This window comes from Numida meleagris, chromosome 2 (genome assembly GCF_002078875.1).
Source record: "Numida meleagris isolate 19003 breed g44 Domestic line chromosome 2, NumMel1.0, whole genome shotgun sequence".
In the NCBI taxonomy this organism is placed as follows: Eukaryota; Metazoa; Chordata; class Aves; order Galliformes; family Numididae; genus Numida; species Numida meleagris.
Window position 1 is genome coordinate 67,682,869 of NC_034410.1, and position 25,083 is coordinate 67,707,951.

General features: G+C 36.8%; 1 long non-coding RNA gene across 3 annotated transcripts; it reads right to left on the reverse strand.

Annotated features, from left to right (window-relative positions):
• On the reverse strand, positions 7,929 to 18,588 carry LOC110395007. Of its 3 annotated transcripts, none has more exons than XR_002436096.1 (4): positions 18,538 to 18,588; positions 12,399 to 12,475; positions 12,101 to 12,223; positions 7,929 to 8,567 (listed from the first exon to the last, which is right to left on the reverse strand). It is a non-coding gene; the product is annotated as an uncharacterized LOC110395007 (long non-coding RNA). The 3 variants fall into 3 exon arrangements; XR_002436097.1 differs by lacking the exon at positions 18,538 to 18,588 and adding an exon at positions 14,259 to 14,495; XR_002436095.1 differs by lacking the exon at positions 18,538 to 18,588 and having other exon boundaries at positions 7,931 to 8,567; positions 12,399 to 14,248.

Here is a 25,083-nt window from a genome sequence, read left to right on the forward strand (position 1 = left end):
TCTGAAACTAATCTAAATACACATCTGCTGAAGGGCAAAATGGCATATACTGTAACTCATGAAAATAATGAGTATGGATTAGTTTCTAAACTAGAGCTTTACAATTTATCCTGATCAGATATGGCAGAACTTGTTAAAAGAGTATATAATGAAGGGAGTGAATTCAGATCTGTGTAGAAATTATGTGATTGCCATTTAATCATTGAGTGTTGTGCAATGAAAAAACCTTTCACTGTTTTAGAACTTTGCAATCAATGAATTATTGAAAAAGAAAAAGAAAAGAGACAGAAAGAAAGATTAAAAAAAAAAAAGAACAGATTAAGACTTTGGGATTTTATTTTTTCATTTTTTCATTTTTTTTCATTTTTTTCCCTATTTTTTTTTTCTAATGAATTTAGAACTGGGGCATCATGTTGAAAACTTACTGGAAAATGCCGTTATATATTGCTATGGCAGAAGATGATCAAGAAAGTGAAACGTGTAGTGGGGGGGAAAACCTTTTAATGTCAAATCTTTAATCTGCCTTATATAAAATATTCAACATAGAGCAGCTGTACCATGAAATTAAATTATCAGACTGGTTAACTATGAGACCATACATTAGACATGTGAAACTAGCCATGTTAATGGGCAGAACTTTTCCTGTGATCTATGTTTAACAGTGAAATTATTTGGTTTAGCAAAATTGCCTTTGGAAACAAACTCAAATGCACTTAGCTGTACATATAATTAATTGTAAACATATAAAATGATTAGAAATTACAATCCTCAACATCAGTTCATCTTGGTGACACATGCATTATTGATGACCAAATAGTGTTAATATATATCTGGCTTTCCCCTGTATTTTGATGACGATATTGAACAATCTGTTTCCTTCATGTCATTTTAGTGCTAGAGTTGAAATCAAATTTAAGTTTTAAGTTGGAATCAGGACGTCTAATGAGAGTTCATGGGCAAAGCTCTATCAAAATGAGGAATGTTGGCATGAAGCATTGATCAATGGACTGTTCCCTCTTGAAAAACTAAATGCTTTAATCCTGAGGCAGAATATGCACTTTGTGTTAGTCTCATGCATATAAATAGCCACTTTTGAGTCCCAGTTTAATCTGAGTGAAAACATCTCCATATAGCTGTGGATGTAAAAGTTCCCCTGCTCCCTTCCCCAATTTAATGTGATCAATGGGGAATTGAATAGAGTGGGAGAAGGGTCTGACCTATAAATTCAATTAAGCAAATTCCTTGCTTGTTGATATCGGGTCCAAGAGACCATTTTTATTATTTCCTTAACTGGATGACTTAAGTGAACATGTGCACATATATCTACAACCTTTGAGTACTAAAGTAAAAGAGGAATAAGTTTTTATGTCTGCTGGTATTTTGGGAATAAAGTGTAAGCAACCTTTTACCTCTTCTGACACTTCTGGCAGTATGTTCATCCTTGTGTGACGTCTAATAAATGTTTCGTTTCAGTGCAACTTTCATCAGGATTACAAAGTATACAACACATATCATCACTACTGTCTTATCTGTACTGGTACAGGGAATAATGAAATGTGCTCTTCCTTGATTAATGTGCTAAGTTCCTTTCAGAAAAAGACGCAGCTCATTTATATCACCTTGAATCTTCTATCACCACAGTCTTAGACTGAAAGGGCTCACATTTACATGGACAAATTGTGATAGACAAACAGCAGGGGAAAATAAATATATTTTTAAAGAGGAATTCATGTTAAAGAACTCGCTTTGTGGCAGACATAACACAGGAAACACCTTTACTTGACTTTCTGTCCTTTTGTTTTTAAATCACTTTTTTGTGCCGCTTAGATTTTCAGAAGCTTGTAGTTTCCATTCACTCTAGCTGAAACCAGAAGGAGCTGCCATGTCTTCTAAGAATCAAGCACCACCAAAACTCAGGTTGACAATGTGGAATTGCAGACTTCAGCATTAGATTCTTATTTTCCAGTGCCTGCACACCACAATCTCATAAAATCACTTCAGATGGTAGACTGCCCCTTTGAAACCCTCACACACATCACCATACTGCACTTCAGATTTTTATTATCTCATACTGCAGTCACTTTATCCAATTAACACAACTCTTCTTCGCGGACTACTACATGAGTGTGAAGAGAATTAAACAACAGGATACAGGATGGGAGGGGAAAAAAGTCATACTCTCATGTCATCCACATTCTGGGCTGCACAATTTTGCTCTCAAATATTACAGTTATAATACTAGTACTTTTATTAGGATAAACTTTCCCTTGATATTTATTCTGCCTTCTTTTCATTTTTCCTACTGTTGTAGTAAAACACTTTGAATCAGGACAAAATACCGATTTACATACTGCTCAAGCTCTCAATGTGCTTATTCAGGCAAACTAAAAAGAAAAGAAAAAAGGAACTTAAAAGGATTTGCTTCTTCCACTCTCAATCTCCGCTGTTTTTGCAATATCTGTGGGGTTTTTTTTGTGTGTGTGTTTTTGTTGCCGTTATTGTTGTTTTTGCCTGAGTAATATGTAGCTTCTTTTTTTTTCTCCAATTGTGAAACCTCTCTTAGCATTTCTTTCAAAATTAAATCTAATGCCTATGAAAATACATTGCTCTGTTCTTCTCCCGAGGCGTTTTGGAATACTGAATATTACTTGGTCTGAAGTAGCAGAATAGCTAAACTGAAGTATTCAGAGCTACTAGCTAACTTGAATTTTACCAATAAACATATGAGTTTATTATTACCCAGGCCTATTCGAGAATTATAGAATCATAGAATCACCAGAGTTGGAAAAGACTTCCAAGATCATCCAGTCCACCCATCAGCAATATTTCCCACTAAACCATGTCCCTCAGTACAACATCTAAATGTTTCTTGAACACATCCAGGGACGGTGACTCTACCACCTCCATGGGCATCCCATTCCAGCACCAAAATTGGCAAATATGCAATATTAGTTTCTCAAATAGAGAAGCAGAGACTCTAACTAGCATCCATTGTTTCAAGTTTGAGCAGGAAACACAATGCCTCAGTTTCTCTTTTCCTGCCCAAGTGTCCTGCTCACAGACCCACACGGACAGTTCTGTTCACTGTAGTTTATGGTGTAATGTACCTTGCAGACTTACACAGAAAAAATGATTAGCATTCTCACTAGATGTCCCATCTAAGCAATGACTTAATTCAAATGTACTATATTATTATTATTTACTATATTATTATTATTATTATTTATTATTAATTTGTCCAACAGTGAAATGCAACCCGTTTCAGTGAAACTTGACTTGTCCTTAACCATATCACAAAAATATTTCAGAGTAAGGTTACAAGGCATTTGACTAGATAACCAGGCAAGGCATGTTACTGCACTACTGTTTTTGTCAGGGAGGAAGGCAATGGGGAGAGGTGTAATTCCAGAAGGAAGCAGGTATTTTGAGTGATTTCACCAGATTTGTTGGCTGCAATGTTACTTAGAATTGCTGAGGTCATTGAGGTAAGATCATGACATGAATAAAAATGTGTACAGGGTATATACAATGAAACCAGACATCTGGTGAGCAATGGTAATGAACAACATAAGCCAATATGTAGGTTGCCATAGTTCTGATTAAGTACCATCCTGCTGAAAATACTCAGCAATTAAGACACTATTACCTTCAGTCAGAAAAAAAAAGAACCCTATCTTTGGAAGGTTATTATTAAATGGTAAACTGGAAGAGTACTGATTACACAAGTGCATAAATATTTGCAGGCTTTTTTTAATACACGATGATTGAGATACAATAAACCATGTTGCAACAGAGCAAGACATTATGGTTGTTTACGTTTATGCACCATATCATTATCAACATTTTGAAAGAAATTGCAAACTGCTAGGATAATCAGAATGAAGGTATCTGTGTTTTAAATTAACACAAAAAATGTGCCAAAAAAAAAAAAAAAAAAGCCAAACAGATTATTCTGGCTCACTTGAGTAATATAACAGTTATTAAGAAGCATAAGTCTGTCCACAGCCCTTAGCAAACCTGACCTTATAGAAAAATAAAAGTTAGAAAAGACCACTTGAGACCGTCTGGTTCAATCCCCACCGAACAGATCAGGCCTGGTCAGAGTAGTTGCTCAAGGACATGTTTTGTGAAGTCTGACTATCACAAAGCACAGGAGATAGCAGAACTCCTCAGTGCATCTCTTGATACCTCTTACAGTGTCTCCCCTTATGAGTGTTGCACTCTCATGATGAGAAACATCTTTTTGTACTTAATTAGAATTTCTATTTTGTAACTTGTGTCCACTGACTTTCATCCTTCTACTGTGCACCTCTGGGAAGACTCTGGCTTGGTCTCCTCTACATTGCATTGTAGTAGGTACCAGTAAGATATTCCTCCTTAGATTTCTTTACTTCAGGCTGGATAGACTCAGGTCTTTCAGCATCTTCACAGCTGAGTGCTTCAACCTGTCCCCTGAGCACCTATGTGGCTATGTTCCATTATATTTAGATATCTTTTGTACTTGGGAGCCCAGAACTGATCACAGTGCTTCAGATGTGTCCATCTGAAGAAGATTTAGGAGAGATCCCCTCTCCTGCTGAGTGGAAAGTTCACCTCCCTTGACCAGATGGCAATGGTGTTTGCCCACTTTGCTGCAATGGCACACTGCTGCCTCACAGACACGTTTCTGGGCCTGTAGATCACTTTCCAGAAAGCTGATTTTCAGACATTAGGCCCCAAGCCTTTACTGTTGTTTGCTGTTGTTGTTGTTGCTGTTGTTGTTGTTTTTCTGCTGGCATTTCCCTTTGAGATTCATGACATTACTGTCAGGTCATTTACCCAGCTTATCTACATCTCTCCTGTCAGCCCAGCACTTCAGTCATTAGCCAATTTGATAGTATCTGGAAACTTGCAGAGTACACTGTATCCCATCATGCAGTCATTAAGAAAAAAAACATTAAACAAAAGCGGCTTCACTACCTACCAGAGAGAGCACCACTAAATAACAAGTTGCCTGTTGAATTTCCCACTGCTGACAACCACAACTTGAGCCCACAGAAACAGTCAGTTTTCAATCCATCTTATATTTCACAAATTTGGCTGTGGGAGACTATACTGGAACTCTTTCTTAAACAAGCTATTAAAGTTGGCAGATGGCCATCTTCAGTTCAAAAACAAACTAGTATGATAGTAAAGTGAAAAACTGCTGAACCCTGCAAAACATGAAAATGGGAAAGTGATTGGCCCAGCCCGACTTGAAACTAAACTAAGCACGAATGTGAGAAAGTACAAGATATTATAAACAGTGAAAGAGGAATACCATGAGTGCTACTGGGTGAAAGATGTCAAAAGATAGTAACAGAAAGGCTTAGCAGGATCAATGTCTAAGGCCAAAATTACCATAAAAGAGTGGAAAATCTTTTTTTTTTTTAAATAAAAAACACAAATGAAGAAAGAGGAAGCAAGATGTTATTCATTGAGAAGTGGTAGGTAGGAAAAGAATTGAATTGAAGAATTGAAAGTTCTTTGCAGGTGTGTGAGGATGCCAGTTACCCAAGGACTTGCCTTCAAGTACTACCTTTCTTGAAGGATTCTGTGACTGATTTATAACACTTTTTTTTTTTTTTGGAGGTTGTATGTATAAAAAGTATGGTAATTTCATTCTTAAATCAGAGGAAGTATATTGTAATTTTAGTATAATATAATTTTAGTATATTGACCTGAGAATGTCAGTGTTGGGAATGTCAATACTACAGATGAGCTGTGAGCCTTTGATATTATTTGCATTATAACCTGATCAGAAGAGGTAATTATATTAGAAGTGCATGGAAAGCCTTTCTTTTCACATCAATCCAGTTTACCCAGCATTTTTTGGTACAAAAGCTATTCTAAGTGTGAGCCCCACATTATGTCCTTCATACACCTTGGTCTACAAAGAAGGGTTTTAGCTATTCTGAGGACATCAGTGGCAGACTACCTGAGGAGACTGCTGAATGTAGTCTTCAGTTTACCTTTTTCTTTTCCTATAGTATGAAGAAGAGTGGCTGCTGAACTTCAATGTCAATATTCTTCAAAAGCACCTAAGTGTGCTGATGGCTGGATCAGATTTACCATTCCACCCTAGAAAAATTAATTGTTGGAGGCTGTTACAAAGAACTAAATATAGTTTTTGTTACACAAGGGATTTTGTGTTTTACAAGCATGCCAATATGCTAACATATACCAAGCTCTATGCAAGTCTGTGTATTTGTAGGTCTACAACTTTCATACTAGAATTTATTAAAATGTAAAGGTGACAGGTGCATGTGTTACACAAATCAATATAAAATGACAGTACTTCAAAACTCTTACATTACTAACATTATCTTATCTGTCATTTCCAGTCTTCCTACACTAAACAAATCCAAGAACTTTGAGCTCTGAGATGCAAAATATCCACAGCAACTCAACTGAGGAGAATATCTTATGACAACTGAGGAGAGGAGGGAGGTACAGAACATGCAAAACTCTGTTGACATGAATGCTTTTCCAGAGATCTATGATAAGCTAGATTTTTCTGTCGAGTCCTCAGTCTACTTGACAATGAAGTTTGTTGGATGTTCACAGTTATATCTTTATTTCAAGTAGTCATTTGCCCACCTGAGAATACATAAGCTTTTCCGCAGCTTCACAAACATGCCACTTTGGACAGGTTAGTCTCTCTCTACCTAATATTCTCAGGACTATTACTATATTCTGTGCAAATGCTGAACCAGTCTCACTCAAGCCTGCTGTTCCATAGGTCCAAATCAAATAGCCTATTCTCCATATGTGAACGGTACTGCAAAGGATATGCTGAGATAATTTCCTTGCTGACTGGGAGAAAATTGCTTATAGACGAGGGACACAAAAAGTGCAGAAAGGTGAATGACAAGAGCAGGTCTAACAACCTCTATTCATGTAAGCAGCTCTTAATTGGTAAACTAATCTTAATGAGGACAGTAGAAGTGGTGACCATCTATATCAGAGCTTCACACTTGGGTGATGACAAATGATGAAAGTAATCAGAGCATCAGGCTGTTAAAATATGGAAGTGGCAAATTAAGAGAGACTTTAAACTACTGCAAACTAACTCTTAATTGCTTGTAATTCTAAAGGACTGTATCATCTGGTTTAAAGGCCTCTGAACTCAAGCTCTGATTTAGATGAATTAGGAAGTATTTGGGAAATGAGAACATACAAACTAAATAAACTATGCATTTTTATTTGTCTTTTAATTCAGCCAGGAAGCTCCATCCTTATAGAAATTATGTCCTGCTTACAGCCTGATTCATTTTAACCTACGATCCACAGAAAGCAGACAATCCTACACTTCATCAGAGGTTTGAACCAGTATTTGAAGAACAGACAGCTGTGATCTTGTAAGCCTCTGGATTTTTTCTTGTCTCTGTGTGCTTAAGTAAACAGAAGAAAATTGTTTGCTTTTGTGTAAGAAATAGGATTGTAGAAACGCCTTAGCTCTGCTTGGAATTCATCCAAACCAAAGAAATTAAGTTTCTGTCTGTAGCAAATCTGACATTCCTCCTTCTTCCACGCATAAACCTCCCTCTAAAATCTCAAAATGTCAGCTTGAGTCGCCCACCCCTACTCTTTGGAATTTTATTAGGTTAGCTATCAAAACAGCCTTCATTTGTAACTCCTTGATAATTCCTATGAAGTAGGAGAAGAACATATGCAGTCTCCTGAACTGTCATTCACAAGAGATGATAAACAGTTCATGTAAGAAATTATTTTCCTTGCACTCCTACAACCTGAAATATAGTCCTTTTTAATTTTTTTTATTACTAACATGTTTCTTGTTCCTTTCAAGCTTTAGTACCCCATGGGAACACTATACTTTTTTTCTGCTAGAGGGAATTAAAGTTGAAGATCAAACAGAAGCAACAGGAATAGAACAGTCCTTTCAGCTTCTTTATTTTAAAGAAGAATATCTTAAGAAGAATATTTTGAAATAAGTAAATAAAATGAATCATAAAAACAAATTTAGCTTTACATTTATTTAACTGTAACTCTATTACATGAAAATAGCCTACTATATTTCCCAATGATTTTCAGATTGCTTTGAAGGTGAACTGAGTTAAAATTCCCTTTAAAACGCATAGGAGAATAGAAATTGTCTGTAGCAGCAATACCAGTATTATTCTCTAATTATCTATTTTTTGATAAAGGTGATCTCAGAGGATCTCTGCTATGGTGCAGTCATAAAGATGAAATCTGGACTATATGAGTATGTGTGTGCTAACATACATATTCTACTGGCACCATGAAGCACAGAAGGGACTGTCATTGTGTAATGCTTTACCCACATGACCTGAAACAGATAGGGAAATCAAATGGAAAAGAGAATATATTTTTTCCCACAGTAGATCTTCATTTGAGGTAAAAGATGTGAGTGCGCAAAGAAACAAGAGGGATGGTCCTCAGTTCACTGGTTTAATCCTACCCATTACAAAGTTGAAGCAATCTGACAGGCTCCTCTGGGCTATATCATGTTTATGAGTTGATTTTGTGCTCTGACATCAGCAGCATGGGAAGAGTATGGCACTGCCCTGTATAAAAAAAACCGATAATGTTAAATAATACTCATTAAAACACATATCCACTTGTTCAAGGTACAGTTTCCTCTGTTTTGGTTTAAAAGACCTTTGAATGCTCTCAGTTTTTCCTGCCTTTATTTGTATCACCATCCATGTACTCTCTGCACACTGTGCTGGTACATGTGAATGCTATGCCAGCTTTCTCATTTGAAAATACTGCTAATCTTTAAATAGTCAGCCTTGAAAATTCATTTCAGAAAAGAGCTTTGCATAGGAGATCTTAGCTTAGAAGATTAAAATGAGAAGCCTAATTGTTCCATCCTCTTTTCCCCAAAATAAGCAGTCACAGACACTACGGTGATTCAAAGGATTAGTTTTACCTTTTTTTTTTTTTTCATATTTTACAGCTATAGGAGTAAAAAAATTAAAAACAAAGGTGGACATAAAACTGAAAATCTTCCTTTCAATGCTTACACTTAGCTCTTTTCATGTTTCTAGTAAAAATATAAGGGCTATAATTTGGCTTACTTTGTTAAAAGAATAACTGTTTAATATAGCCTTAAGTTTTTTAGCCTAGTATCTGATAGTTATTTTATCTGCCATATAGCACTGGTATCTGTGCTTCTCCAGAGTTCTTGCATTGCTTTATATTCTGCAGTAGATCTCAGCAGTTAAATAATTTCTTGCTAGAGAAACAAACAAACAGAAAAAATGAACAGCCACCTCACCCCTGTGACTACTTCCATGCCTGTGCAACTTTCTTGTTTCTAAAGAAAGAAAAAAAATATACCTAAAAGAAGTATTTGCTCCTTAGGCTGAATGTTGTTAATACATAGTATAAAACAGCAATAAGAAAGTTATTTTCTTCTTGACACTTATTCAGCTTACTCTACAGAAAGGAAGTTAATTTTTTTTCAGCCTGTTAAAGAAGATTACTCATGGGAACAAGGGACATATCATTTCTGTTTGGGTTTCGTGTGCCCTTAAGAAAGGATTGCTGTTGTAGGAAAGGTAAACTGTGAGTATTAGCTCACTCTGCTGAGGGAGAGACCTTCCAAATTTGAGGGATGTCAAATAGGAAAATGTATAATCTCATCTATGATGTAGCAGGCTACTGGCCACAGAAAGACGAGGAGCTTGGCAAGGGGAGTACAGCTGCATCTCAGATGGGATGGAAAGAGCTCTTTTCCAGGGGCAGAGTACACTGGGAAGGCATGCTGCAATCTGGAAATTCTCAGGTATTAAGTCTAAAAGTAACAACCTGCCTTGCAAGGGCAGAGCAGAGGGAGCTGTCTGCAACATCTTCCATAAATTTTCTGCTTCGTTTCACCTACTCATTTTAATTTTTCATGGTGTAAGAAATCAAGAATTCTGGTTTATTTTCTAATGAAACTTGGCTTTTTTTTTGTTCATTTGTTTACAATTCTTTTGTCTTCTTCAAGGAAGTTCTTCTAAGGGAAAAGATTAGGAAGATATATTTCAAACCCAGTTGAATCTCTCAAGACAATCTGTGTTTATCAGTGCAAATTATAAATTTACATAGAGTATATCAGTATATTTTACCAATCTGTACATGTGTACATTCAAAGTACTTCATTTGCATGCATGGTCTCTGTAAGAATGTACACAGTCGTACTTGTCCTGTGCTAACACCTCTACAGATCTAATTCTGAGAAAAAGATCTCTAAATTTACCAGTAGAAGCACTTGCTTTCCTTATTTTAGATGTTCTTTCCTACCTTACTGCTTGCACATTTGTTCAACACCGAGTATAACAGGTTCCAAATTTGAACTCTTGCAGGTTACATATATTCTGAAGTAACACTATTTTGTTGAGGTAACGTTTCAATAAATTTTGAAATTATTACCATAATTTATTGTGTTCATGAAAAATCAGTTTTCCAGCAAATCTGCAAGCAAAAAATGTAATCACAGGACTGGACTACTAAGTGTTTCATATGTTTTCCACAACAGTAACTGAGGGCACTTGTCTTAGTGAGGTGAACACATGCCATTCATTACACCTAGCCTTACCATCAGACATAGCCACATTTAAAATCGTTTCCTTCCTCCACCATGTAAATTCTTTGAATAGTGCTAAAGTCACTCCATCAGGGTAGTGATCTCGATTTGCAAGTTGCTGGATTTAACTTATGAATGTCTAACCAAGGTTGCTGTGGTATTTGCTGGAGGTGAGTTTGCCCATAAAAGTCCCTGTGAAAAGGCCATGGTGACATCTAACTCAGAATTGTGAGGTAGTGTAGTGATTTTCAGAAAAACATGGATTAAACATAATAATTTATTTATAGTTGCTCTTGTTTGACTACTTTGGTTTTATTTATGCAGCTACAGGCATGTCTGGGGGGTAGAAGGTGAGTGTATCAGCCAGATACTTCAAAACATTGCAAAGACATATATGAAGTTGCTCAGTTTATGTGAACAAAATGTTTCAGGCTCTCTGCTTCATGAATTCATGTTCAGTTTGATGTCAAGCTCCCCAGTAACACTACTTAGCAAACTTTTTTACTAATTTGAAATATCTAATCAAAATATGTATGGAGTAAAAAAAATTTCCCTCCATTTCTAATGAAGTTTTCCAGTTTTTAAAGGAAGATAGTTCCCTTATTGTCATGCCCCTTCCCTCATCTTAACCTCTTTCATTTAATTACACTTGCTTACCAAAGCTTTTGCATGCAAAGGAGATTGAGAACGCCACTTCAAGAGGTATTAATTCTTTAGGCAATCAACACTGTGTCAAACACTGCCACTCTTTTTGTAAAGCAGTCTTTTGCTCAGTGGGTTAGAAAACTTAATGGTTAACTTTGGCTCCATATTTCTGAGGAAACAAAGTCTAAAAATGCTTTATGTAAAATTATAGTGAATAAGAAAATGGTGAAGAAAATGGCGAAAAAACATCCTCATTTCAATTCACTTCTGTCTTTTCCCATATTCAAGGACACAAGTAAAGGTTAGGTCAGATAAAGGAAAAGAGAACAGGGAGGAAAAATCCACATGCTGTAAGTAGGAATAAGCACAGATTAAAAGAAAAAAAAGTCAGCTGTAACTCTTCTGTGGCTTTGGACAGATTTACACCAAGCTAATTCCTTTATTTATACAAGGATGTGAGCTGAATCCAACCAGTTGAATCGTACAGTCTATAATCCAAACATTTCAAATATCTCAGGTCTTCTTTCCAACCCCAGAAGGATTCTAGAATTTCCCTTTCTGCTCTGACAATTTCCAGGAGGAGAGGCATCTTTTGCTCCTTATTTAGCCTGGTATCTTACCTTCTCTCTGCTTCTGACCTTTCAGTGTGCAATGATTTATAGAGCAGAGAGGTGGTAAGAAGAGAATGCCAAGCACAGTTCAAAAAACAGAAGCAAACTTCAGCTGACCTTTCCTGTAACCAGGTAAAATGGGGACAATTTCTTGTTTTCAGTTTACATACAAAAAGATTGGTAAAAACCTAATTATTTAATAATCTATCCTCTCCACTATGAAAAGAACATTTGGATAGCACTTTAAGACGGCACAAATAGCACATACCTCTGCTGATAATAAGATTTCACAGCTACAGAAAATGTAGTTCTAGTTAGATAACGGAAGTTCCTCACTTTGTCAAATGCAAAAGGCTGTCATACTCTCCACTGTCTGGGCCCATTACATCACCTGAAATGAACAACATCATTATCTGCAGCTGTAATATTCCTCCCCAGTGACCCCTGTATGTGGAAGCTCTAGATGAACTTAATGCTAAAATGATCTGTAACTGTTACTACAATATTTTCCCATATACTTTGAATGATATGTGAAAATATTTTGCCTGGAGCAGCTTATTCCTTACCTCTTCCTTCCGATCCAGTTTCCCACGAGCTTCATTTCCTGAGTTCTTTTACTGCAGCAGAGAGCCACACATGCAGACTAGAGCGAGAATATAATTAGCACAAACATATTTCATATTTTTGCTTTTCCTGTCTTTTACAATAACAATTACAGCAATAATAACACAGAAATAAAGAGAGGCCTCACTGCTCTATTTTATATTGTCACCATTTTTGCTCTCCTAAACACAGCATTTCTGTGAAAACAACCTCACCAAATGAGCCATTTGCCAGCAAGCAATAGAGGAAAAACAAGTAAGAGATGGAAAAAGGATAAGGAAGAAATGGACATTGAAAGTTTTCTGAAAAATTTGTTTTTGATGATTGTTGTCCACTATAAGAGGGCAGGGAGATGGGTGTGGAAAAACAGGGAATGGCTTTGTTCTGTATTCCACTGATACAAAGTAGGAGCAATACAGGTGAGTGAGGAGCTTATAGACATGAGAAGGTTTCACAGTAGTTCTAGAATTTATTGTTACCTTCTGAGGAGATATAATAAAGCAATCAGTCATTTTTTTTTATATTATTCACACCAACAGCAACTGAGGATTTTCTTTCATTTTCAGATAGTTCTCAGGTACACCAACAGGAATGCCTACCCTGTACCCCAGGTTGCCTTTCTAGTGTCTTGTTTGTTTTATCATCAGGAAAAAATAGAAAAGTCAGAATGATTTGCTGGGTCCATTTCTCTAGACCAATGGACCACTTGGGATCCAAATTCAAGTGCTTAGCATTCTCAGATTGAATTTTATTATTAGGTTGCTAAAGTTTCTTAAAATGAGTGCTGGAAATAAACAGTTTGCTACTCATTCTTGCTACTTCATATTCCACCGTTAAATATTTACAGCTACAACAAAAAGCAGCAAAAAATTACCCATTGGAGTGAATGGCATGATAGGACACAGTGCAACAAACAATAAGCATTATCCTTGAAAGAAAATATGGTAAGTTTTGTTGCAATCCATTTTGGAACCAAAAGGGAAGCACAAATGTAAAAACCTGATTTTGATCAATAACCATACTTATACTAAACATCAATCTTGTCTCCGAATTCACTGAGCAGAATTGCAGAAGAGTGTAATTTCCTTGCCTTACATCAATTCTAATGAATTTTGTTCTGATGGAAATTGTTAACTTAATACCTTAATCCCAATTCTTTATTTTCTACCTGCAGTGGAAAGTTTTACAAAATGCTTAAATATTTACAAAGTATACTTAAAAATTATGGCAGATTTGCAAAAGCACTAGATATTCAAAGAGAGTAACCAGTTTTAAGTTTGTAAATCAGCCAGACTATGACTTTGAAACTGCTTGGCACTTCTCAGACTCCCACTTCTCTCTGGGGCAGATGCCAGATATCATGGCTCTGCAGAGGATCAGAGAATCCCTCTCACAGTTTAAAACTCACCCCTCCGCAAGCATATCAAGGTTTAGGCTTGGGAACCTGACCCTTTTCACTGACATGACACTGTTTGTCTGAAAAATGCCTTTTCTACTTTTTCTTCTTCTAGATTTATCTTTTACTTTTTTTTTTCCTTCAGAATTGTTTCTGTTTTGCCTGTCAACTTTTATGGAGGAGTGAATGAATCAGCTCAGAAAGCATGAAGGAGTAGGAAATTCTTTCCCAAATTTGTCATATTATCTTTTGGCCACCTGGCCTGAAATTCAGACAAAACAGAGAACATTTGAGTTTGGTATTTTAAATATAACACCATTATTGCTGCTTCAAGGTAATGTAAGGACCTTTTCTGACTTTTGGGTGGAGATGGAAAGGAGGAGTTAATTCATCATAGTTAAGACTAAAAAGACAGCATTACTCTGACCTTGACTACACATTTCATTAAACATGAACTATTTTCAGTTCAGATGCCTTTTCATATCAAAGCAGGAGGTCATTATGAATGTTTCTTCCCATTCCCTGGAAAAAAAGAAATAGACTTGTCATTTTTTACTAACTAGGAACTAGTTTTCACTTGAAGGCAGATTAAAAGAAAATATTTAGACTAATTAATATCTGCATATAAAGAAAAGGAAAAGGACTTAAAAATATTGCTTTGATAAATTGTAGTTTTGTCATTAGATATATACATCTGTAATTGCACAGTTAAACAAGTTGCATGATGTTACTCCTGCTTTGATTGGGCTGAAAAGACTACAGTAGTATAAATCCTGACCCTTGCTCCCCCCACCCCCCCACCCCAAATACAATAATAGAGAATAACTGTAAATTCGCTATTCCTTAGTTGGATTTGGGAACTTGGTCGGGGAGGAGGAGGAGTGTATTTTCTACTGAAGTCAAAGTAAGGCAGAATTGCATTTCCTTCTTCAGTGCCTAGGTGACCAAAATATCTTCCTTAAGTAAGTCTTATAGGGATCCAAACTGAGCTGTTATGTTAAGGTATGCAAAATTAAAATTAAAAAGACAAGAACTATTTTTATTGACTTCCGTGGATTTTTTAAAGAAGTCCTCATTCAAAGTCATTAGAACTGCATAGGGTTCACAGGGTTCATAGCAGTTTTACGAACCTGCCTTATTCTTCAACAGTCCTTAATTTTTTCTGACATTTGCTTCTAAGATGAAAAGTGAGAAAGGTATATAATTATGTTAATTCTTTATGACTTATATGTACATATGCACATTAAAAAAAAAGTCCTGACCCAAGAAAATATGAGAGCTTTTCTAGCTTTTCTACTGAAGTCATAGGTTGTTGTTGTTGTTGTTGTTGTTTTGGTTTTTTTTTTTAAAGTGTAGTAGAATTAAAATTGGCAGGAAAAATACACATTAATAAAATCAAATATTGATTCAGTTCTGCTGTCATTGCACACACAACTTACTGGAAAAGAAAAATTCAAAACACTAATGAGATTTCTAATGTAGTCTGATATAAATTGTATTCTACAATTCTAAGGTCTCTGACAAAATGAGCAGATTATTCACTGAAATAATTACCTAGAAATATACGGGATCACTAAAATTCTATAGTATCAGTTTAGCAAATGGACCCACGATAAAATATAAACTACCTTAATAATTGGTTTCTTCAATTTTGAGACATTACTATACACAAGATAAATGTAACTAGCTAATTGCTAAGAGCCAGAAAAGTGGGAGTGAGTCTCCTTGTTTGTCTTTTGCTGTTTCAAACATTGTTGCTAGCATTCATAAAACTGCAGTGAGTTATTATACCATTATACCAGGCAGAAACACAGCAAAACACACAGAGATGTGAATCCAACTAGAACTTTTCATTAAGTACCTTGAAAATTAAGAAGATGAAAAAAGTAAGTGTAGGTTTAAAAAGAACTCTTTGGCAAGATGTACATTTTATCAAAGATTCTGTATGTTGTCATTCTTAGATTTGAGTATGCATGACTTGTTTTTGTTTTTAGGACACTAGAGGAGGCTCAGGAGTCAGGATTGGTTTTTTTTTGTTTGTTTGTTTGCTTTTAACTAGGCTGAGCAAATTAGAAAACAGTCAACTGGGTGGTGTGCTATAAAAATGTACTCATTGTTTTTGATGCTTCTTTAAGGCCTTTAGCTGAACTACATTGAGATTGATCACTTATCACCCTAATTTCTTTGCTAAGCCAGCTGCTTGTAAATATTTTTACTGAAATATTATTTAAAACTAGATAGATCTAATTTCTCTCTTTTCTAAAGTTAAATTTATTAACACTGGGTTTATAGTGTACTTAGTAACACTTCGCTATGAAAAAAACAAACAAGGTATTTTTAAAAATGTATTCTATATGGAAACTAGCTTTTCCACACTTAGCATTAAAGACCTTAGCAGACCTTAATGTTACATATATCTTGGAGTTAAAGGGATTCTTTCCGATCAAGAGAATGATGTAAATTTTCTACTAACAGTAAAATATGTAGTATGTAAATTTTACAACAGAATTAGAGCAATTTAGCATCTCTGACACTCTGAGCATATCTTCCCTTAGCATTACATTCTATAAAGCCTTTCTTGAGCATTAATACAGAATCATAGAACATATACAGATAAGAACGGACATCAGAGGCCATCCAGTACAATTTCCTACTCAAGGCACTCCCCACTCCGATTAGGTTTCTCAGGATGGTGTCCACCTGAGTTAGGTACCTCCAAGAGCAGAGAATCCCAGCTTCTCCAGCCACCTGCTCCATCTGTTTGAAAACTGTTACAGTGAGAAGTCTTCCTTGTATCTTCTCAGTATTTCCCATATTCCAGCTTGCAACTATTGCATCTCCTTCTTCCCCTTTGCACCTCCAAGAAAAGCCTGGCTTCACCTTGAGTATATTATCACAGTGGTATGTCAGTTCAGTGCTGTTGTACATTACATACACATTTTTGTCAAAATGTGAACAAAAAACTTCGTGCGTGATCTCGCAAAAGTTGAGTAGGGGACAAGATTCACTTCTCTTGAACTGCTGGTCGTCCTTTTCTAACCCATCCAAGTATGTGGATGGCCTTCATTGTTGACTCCTGTTCAACTGGTTGTCCATCTGGATCTCCAGTCCTGCATTCTGCAAAGCTGTTTTCTTGCCATCTGGCACCAAATCTGACGTGCTGCATAGGTTTATTCCATCTCAGAAGCCTTTATTCACCAAAGCTGAACTTCATATGGTTCTTGTCATCAATTTTCTCTAGTCTGTGAAGCCTTTTGAATAGCATCCCTCCCTCCAGCCTTTCTTCAGGTCACTATAGTCCAGAAACATACAGAAAGTGTACTTTGTAGATTTATTTAGTTTGTTAATGAAGACTTCCCAGGACATAAAATGAGGCCAAACACCCTGTAGCTCCCTGGATTCTTCTTCTTCCTCATCTTCAAGATGTTACTATTATTTCCCTTTTTACAAACTCGCAAGGACTGTAGCTAGCTCTTTCAGGACCCTAGAGTGCTTCCTCTATGGTATCTTAGGTGTACCCTTGCCAGTGACAACATAAGGTAAATTAAAATTAGGTGTTATGGTTTTCACCTTGTCATTTGCCACTAGCTCTCCAGATCCACTGAGCTCTGGACCCACATTTCCTTTGCCTCTCTTTGGTGCCAATGTGCTTGCAGAAGCTCTTCTGGCTGCCCTTCACATCATTCATTGCTTCCAGCTCCAGCTGAGCTTTGGCTTTCCTGATTCCATCCCTGCATGTTTGAGCAATGGTTCTGTACTCCTCCTGGCTAACCCATCTCTGTATTACACCTTCTGTGTTCTTCCCTTAACTTTTTGAGCTCAATCAGGAGTTCCTTGCTGATCCATGCTGGCCTTCTGCCACACTTGCTATGATAGTCCTTGAAATATCAGCTCTCACATTGGACCATATTCTCTGCATTACTTTGAAATTTTAGCTTTTGAAGATCTTTTTCTTTTTACATTTTTTCTTTTTTTTTTCTTTTAAATTTTCTTTCATTTTAATTTAAGCTAATTTAATTTAGCTACAGGGAAATCGCTAAGGTTATACAACAGTGAAACAGGAGTGACACAGCAACAAAACAACCTCTTATGGTTGCCTGACTCATCTCATGGCCTACTGCTTAGTTAAACAGAATTTTCACAGATCTCTAATATTTCAACCACTGGTGAAATTTTTGGGGATGCTTCAGTTTTGTGAGAATAAGACTAAGAAAAAATGAAGAATCTTTCTAAATAAAAATTAAGGCACACACCTTTTTGTAAAGCACAGCGATATTTAACACACAGTTTATCAGATGCCACTTTTACTGTTTGTCTCAAAATCCATTCAGATACTGAAAAAGTTGATAAAACACAGTTCCAACCACTGAAGGAGACTGGAACTGGTAATCCTGGCTGCCCCTTCTAGGGTCAATACTAAGTAAAAGCTAGATATCCTAAACAGGTAAAAAATGAAGGTATTTCTAAACACAGAGGCACTAGGAGCTAGCAAATTACATAGAAGGAAGATAGGGGATGAAAGGATGGAGCACAGCCCTGATGAAAAGGACCTGGAGGTACTGCTGGATGGCAAGCTGGACATGAGCCAGCAATGTGCCCTCACAGCCCAGGAAGCCAACCATCTCCTGGGCTGCATCCAAAGCAGTGAGGCCAGAAGGTCAAGGGAAGTGATCCTGCTCCTGTACTCTGCACTGGTGAGGCCTTACCTGGAGTACTGTGTCCAGATGTGGAATCCTCAGTACAGGAGAGATATGGACCTGTTGGAGTGCATCCAGAGGAGGGCCACAAAAAATGATCCAAGGGATGGAACACCTCTCCTACAAGGACAGTCTGAGAGAGCTGTGACTGTTCAGCGTGGAGGAGAGAAGGCTCCAGGGAGGCCTGAGTGGCCTTTCAGTACCTAAAGGGGAGCTGCAGGAGAGAATACAACAAATTCTTTAGGAGGGTCTGTTGTGATAGGAAAAGAGGAAATAGTTTCAAACTAGAACAGGGGAGATTTAGATTGGATATAAAGAAAAAGTCTTTTACAGTGAGGATGGTGAAGCACTGGAGCAGGTTGCCCAGGGATGTGGTAGATGCCCTGTTCCTAGAGACTTTCAGGGCCAGGCTGGATCAGGCCCTGGGCAACCTGATCTAGCTGTGGATGTCAGTGTGTTCACTGCAGGGGAGTTAGAATAGATGGCCTTTAAAAGTCCCTTCCATCTTGAAGGATTCTATGATTTTATGATTCTAAGATAGCTGACTAGCAACATCTACTGCAAAGCAAGTACTAACAGAGAGCATAGATTCCTGTGAACTAATTGTCCCCGGGGTTGAGACTTGAGCTACCAGCCCTGACAAGGGTGCCTCAGGAGCCTGCTTCTCACAGATCCCACCTGCCAGCTGCACTGGCCACTCCACAGTGAGTGCCTGCTGGATCTCCGGAAGAGCACATCTTCCCCTGTGCAAGGCAGAAGCTATGGTTGAATTGCTGTTGGCATTTCAAGCGTAACCATTTCACAGCAGAAATGAAAAGAGCCTAATTCTTCTATGAAAAAAAAAAAAAAGCAACATGAATCTCAGCACTGCTGATGCTGTTATAATGCATATCATAATTATGTAACTGTCAAAATCTTTTCTATAGGAAATTATAGTAATCTCACCACTTCATGATACAGTGTTTCTTGAATGTGGTAAAATTCGTTTGACCTTAAACTCCAGAACCAGTGGAATTGGTAACATCCCTCTAAAAGAAAATAGGAAGGCTCATCAAGCAGCCTTTGGGTATTGGGCATAGAAGAAAAGAAATAGATGGGAATATTACTTTAATATAACAAAAATAAGGAACTTTATTGTAATGTGTTTGAACCATGGCTCAGCATAAATGCACACAGATGCCTAACTTTAACATAACACAGCTTATTACCAGTGTCAGTGAGGTAGTGCTAAAATACTTCACCACACAGGTGGAGAGAGCAATTTTGAAGACTGCTGAACACTGTGAATCTCCCAATGTATCAAAATTACAGAAACACCTGTGTTAAATAAGTTTGCGCTGATTCACTATGAAAATGCATAGTGTTCAATAGTCCTTAGAATTAAATGCCTTGCCAACAAGCCACAGGTGTACACCACAGGGGCACATGATAATGTAATTGTGAAGTATGTGATGACAGCTCTCCATCTATAATACCACCTTCCCAAGATGCACTCATGCATCTATTTTATATTTAGGTATTTTCTAACTATAGCTTTAGAGTCATCTGAGCATGCAGCAGCAATCCAAAAGGAGTACTAAACAGAAAGGAAAAAAACAAAATAATATATAATTCAGAATTAAATATGATTGAACTTAGTCCAGAAAGGAAAAAAAAATATAGGTTAACTTGACCTTTAATATTTTTAATTTGAGGGCTTTGCAAATGCTTTCTTTACAGAAAATGCTACAGAAACTACTGACAAGATAAATACATTGAACCTGTTGATTAGTAGATTATTAATTCATCAAAATCAAGAGTTTAGTTCTAAAATCTCCTGAGGTTCCTTCCAATCCCTGCAATTCTGTGATTGTGTGTGATTCTATGGTTATTTTACCTTTCTTTTGTACAAAAAAATATGGAGTGATTTTTTAAAGGAATGTATTCCTGTTTGATAGACACTGAATGACTTTAGTCCTATTCCTTGGCATAGAATTTTTGCAAAATCACTTCAGGAAATTTTGTGGGAGTTAAATGATGTGTAAATTCCAGACATTTTCTGGAGCTTTTAATCAGAAGTTTGTTCGTAGTCTGAAGAAAACAGCCAACCTCCTTCTGGATGTTTTCAAATTTAATAAACAATAAAAATATAATATATATTATATATGAGGTTTTTCAATCAGTGAAAAAAAAAATGTTAGTGTCCTAAAAGATTCTGTAGGATGATAAAGCTATTTGTATCAATTATCAAATCACACATCTATCCATATCCACAGAGATGTACTGCCCTTTGTTTTAACACAAGGTTAAATCGGGAAGATTCAATTTTCTCATGATTACAATTATGAGATCCTGCACAACCAGAGTGAATGACTAGAAGAAGGCGGGCTCTATGACTATTTATGACTCAGGAATACATGTGAGTGTGGCAACAGTTAGTACAGAGAAGTGGTAAGCCAGATGGACTTATTCTCCTCATGTTTCTCTATGCTCTTGGCATGGCTTTTGATTTCAATATTTGCTATAAGTTTCGGTTAGCTTAGAGCTAAAAGTACAGGAACAGAAATGTGCATAGTATCTAAACTGTACTGAACATTTGCACTACTTCATATGCTTTTACTTTAATTCTAAAAATCCAAGGCAGCATCATCACAAGTAGGTATAAATTTGTGACAGTTTTAGTACAAGTTGCATCATAGTTAAGACTTTGACTGTCTCTCCCTCCCTTGTGTTTGTCTACTTGCAATAATCATGATATTCACTCACCTCTTATCCATAGCTGAATAATGAAAAATTTGAATAAAAATTCTGTGGGGTTAAAAATAAACAAATCTGTCATCCCTCAATCTGCAAATATGCTAAAGAGTGAAGAAGGCAAATCATAGAAGAAATTCTTCCCTTCTTCTATAGCCACTGTCTGTCAGATTCATGTTATCTAATTACCATAAATGTGAATCAGTAGCTTCTTCCATCAATTTGTATCTAATTGTCCATTTAAATCTGATGCAAGCTTTCTCCTCAAAGTAATGAGTATTTAGTAGTACTGAGATTTTCCCTGATACTACTGCTTCGTTAATGCCCCCTTTCTGCTTTTCTGGCTCTCGTACATGAAGGACATCTAGATTGCCCTTTTAAAATCCAATGTATACATATGCGCACGCACACGCACTCGCACCAGAGCATGCTTTAGAAAGAAGCATTTACATGAGGGCCTGGGGCCCTCAGTATAGGAGCTATGTGGAATTGCTGGAGAAGGTCCAGAGGAGGGCCATAAAGATGATCAAAGGGCTTAAGCACCCCTCTTATGAAGATAGGTTTGGAAGTTGGGTTTCTTCATCTTGGAGAAGAGAAGGCTTCAGGGAGACCTCACTGTGGCCTTCCAGTAGTTTTCAAGCACTCGAGAGCTCATGAGCAGAAGGGGGGCTGACTTTTTACACAGTCTGATAGTGAAAGAACTAGGGGGAATGGCTTTAAGCTAAAAGAAGGGAGAATCGGGTTAGATGTTAGGAAGATTTTCATTCAGGGAGTGGTGAGGCACTGGAATATGCTGCCCAGAGAACTGGTGGATGCCCTGTCCCTGGAGGCGTTCAAGGTTTGGCAACCCTGCCCATGGCAGGGCGGTTAGAACTAGGTCCCCTCCAACCTACACCATCCTATGAATCTACGTCATAGTTTTTCAGGTACTACTGTTTTAATAGCTATCAACTTGACTGATACCAAGGTTTAATAATGGAAGACCTCAAGAGATAAGAGACTGGAGCTGAAAAGCCAGGGTCTCTGAAATGACCACAGTAAGTCGTGCTCACTGTGGACAGGCAGAGTGGTAGCACATAACACACACTGACCAGTGGATTATGCAGCTGCCTCTCAGTAAATTTATTCAGAAATCTCAAAAAGCACAAAATCTATTTGTCTTTTTATTCAACTCCAAACTTGGCTGATGCATCAGCTCTACTCTTCTCTTCTGCAGTATTGATATTTTCTTATAATACTCTGTTTCTTGTCCCGGATTCTCTTTCTGCTTGATCTTTTGGTCAATCCTTAATCCTGCTCTTTTCAACATCACAGCTTAAAATGATTTAGTATTATGCTTGCCTTTCCAATTCATAGAATAAGATAAGATAGGTCATGAGGAAACAAATCTTTGCTGACAAGTAAATATCTTTGATAACCTAACTGTCAAACATGACAAAAATCAAGAGACACTCAGAAATTCACTTAACTAAGCTATATTTCATTTTTGCTTGCATGCTTCTGATCAGTGATTTCATTAGGATATAGAATTATAGAACAAATTTTCCATCCTGGATCAGATGAAAAACAAGGCTCAACTGCAGGGACAAAAATGCCCACGTTTAAATGCACCTACACTGCAGTCCAACTTAACTGATAGTACATAGTCATAAAGGAGAAAGCTGGACATGCATTTGAGTCCTTTGAGGATCATAAAATTTAAAAAAAAAAAGGTACCTTGAAGTTAGTGAGACTGTGTTAATTTCTACCTTAGAAAGGTCTAGAACATGGCAGTAAGATACTCCCAAAATGTGGTAAGGATTTTTAGAGGAATAATGTACAACATGCTATTAAAATTTGAATGCATTCCACCTATCTTGAAAAACAAATGTTTGGGGACTTAGTTAAAACATGTTCAAGAAGATAATCTATACTCAAGAATATAGTTGTCATGGAATAAAGTGTACGTTTTATTTATTTATGAAAACCATCTGCTGGCTACCTTACTTAAGGTGTCTGGAAGCTACCAGGGAAAATATCAATGCTGGTGAAGTAAGCCAGTCTCCAATCAAATTGATTTGTTCAAACAAAGCTGATTTTTAAGCTACCATAATATAAACTTATTTATTTGATTACGAAAAGTTACTGGTCACTGTACTCATTGCTCACAGGCCTCTGCATATGAGTACAATAGTATGCATGTGTTGTGTTTAAGGTAATTTCTAGTTTAGGATGGGTAAAAGCCTGAAAATTGGTACTTTAGTGGATGTGCTTAAAGAGACCAAATGGACAACAGATGTGCAGTTAGACCTGTAATCATGACAAGAGTTAAAAATGAATTCAGCCTGTCTGCATGATGGAAATTCATTCTGCGTCAAGGGAGAAGAGTGTTAAATGAGTTTCATAAGATGGTTACATATTGAACTGATGAATTACTTTAGGAAGGGATGTGTCTTAAAGTAGCTGGATAGTTTTGGTTATTTCTCCCGTAGTAGACAGAAGTAACTAAATTATACTCTATAGTTCATTAGATGTTACATTAATGGCTTTGTTATTTTCTAAAATATTAGCTATACAAAATTAAATGTTGCTGCTTTCTTATTCCCATTAATCTAAGGCTGAAAGCAGCTACTTCCTGGAAGAAGAAAACATAAGCACTGCATTGGTGCACAGGCTCTAAATACCTAAATATTGGCAGCAGACCCAACTTCTATCACAAACATCCACAGCATTGCTTATCAGGACCTTCCTTATTAACTTTCCAGAGAAGTTTGCATCTAAAAAGAGAGATGAGTAAGCACATAAGCAGACACATACAGTCTGGATGATGTTGAGCAGAAGATCAACTCATTTGCTGTTAAATTCCAGTTATCTATATTCAGTTTCTGCTAGTGAAAATCAGTTTGATTATTTCATTTTAGTCTTTAATTGCACCTGTCAAAAAATACTGAAGTTATAATCTAATTATTTCCAACAAATGGCCAAAATCATCTTGGCTGAATGCAGACTAAACTATGCAGGGAGAAGTTTTTAAAACTGCTATTTCTTCATGGACACTAAACGTAAAGAAAAATATCTAAAAAAAAAATACAAATATCGGTGAAGAAAAATACTTCTGTTGCTTCATCTATGAGGAGTTCCTGTTCTCACAATGAATTGGCAAACTGACAATAAAGGTTTTTCTTCTGTAGGAAATTCTTTGCACTTGAACTTAAAAGGATGATATATGTATGAAGTATGAAGATTCTCCGTCCTGTTTTACTTATGAGTGTATCTTAACACTAAACTACTTTCTGTTGTTACAGAGATCCCTATCAGAGAAATAGGAAGGCTAGTTGTGTAACTGAGACCATCATACTTCCCATCATTCTCAAAATTTCTTGCATCATCTGATTTGAATCTTCACAATTATACTTGAAATGGTATCTAAGAAGAAACCCAGACATACACATCCCCATGCTTTTCTAACCTCCTCTATATCCCTGTACCTTGGTTTTAAAAGAAGGAAGATGCACTTGGCTCTCAGGCCTGGAAGGCAAAGGCAGTCTGCTTTGACAGCTTCCTGGACAGGATCCTGTGAGAGCCAAGCCTCCCACCCAGGCCATAGTACAAACCTAGAAGTTAACATAAGGCTAATCTTGTTTTCCTGTTCATAGACACCAATTTGAGGGTGTTAATACTTGGTTAAGATAGATAAATTAACAACTCTAAAGTGTCTTAGCACCATGATAACACAATGTTTGAGTGACTTGGCTCTTGCTGTTAAAGATTTTTGGTTTAATTAACTGCCTAAGAAAATGTAGCAAAGTTAGGCAACCACACTCAGTGTGCAGCCCTATTGCC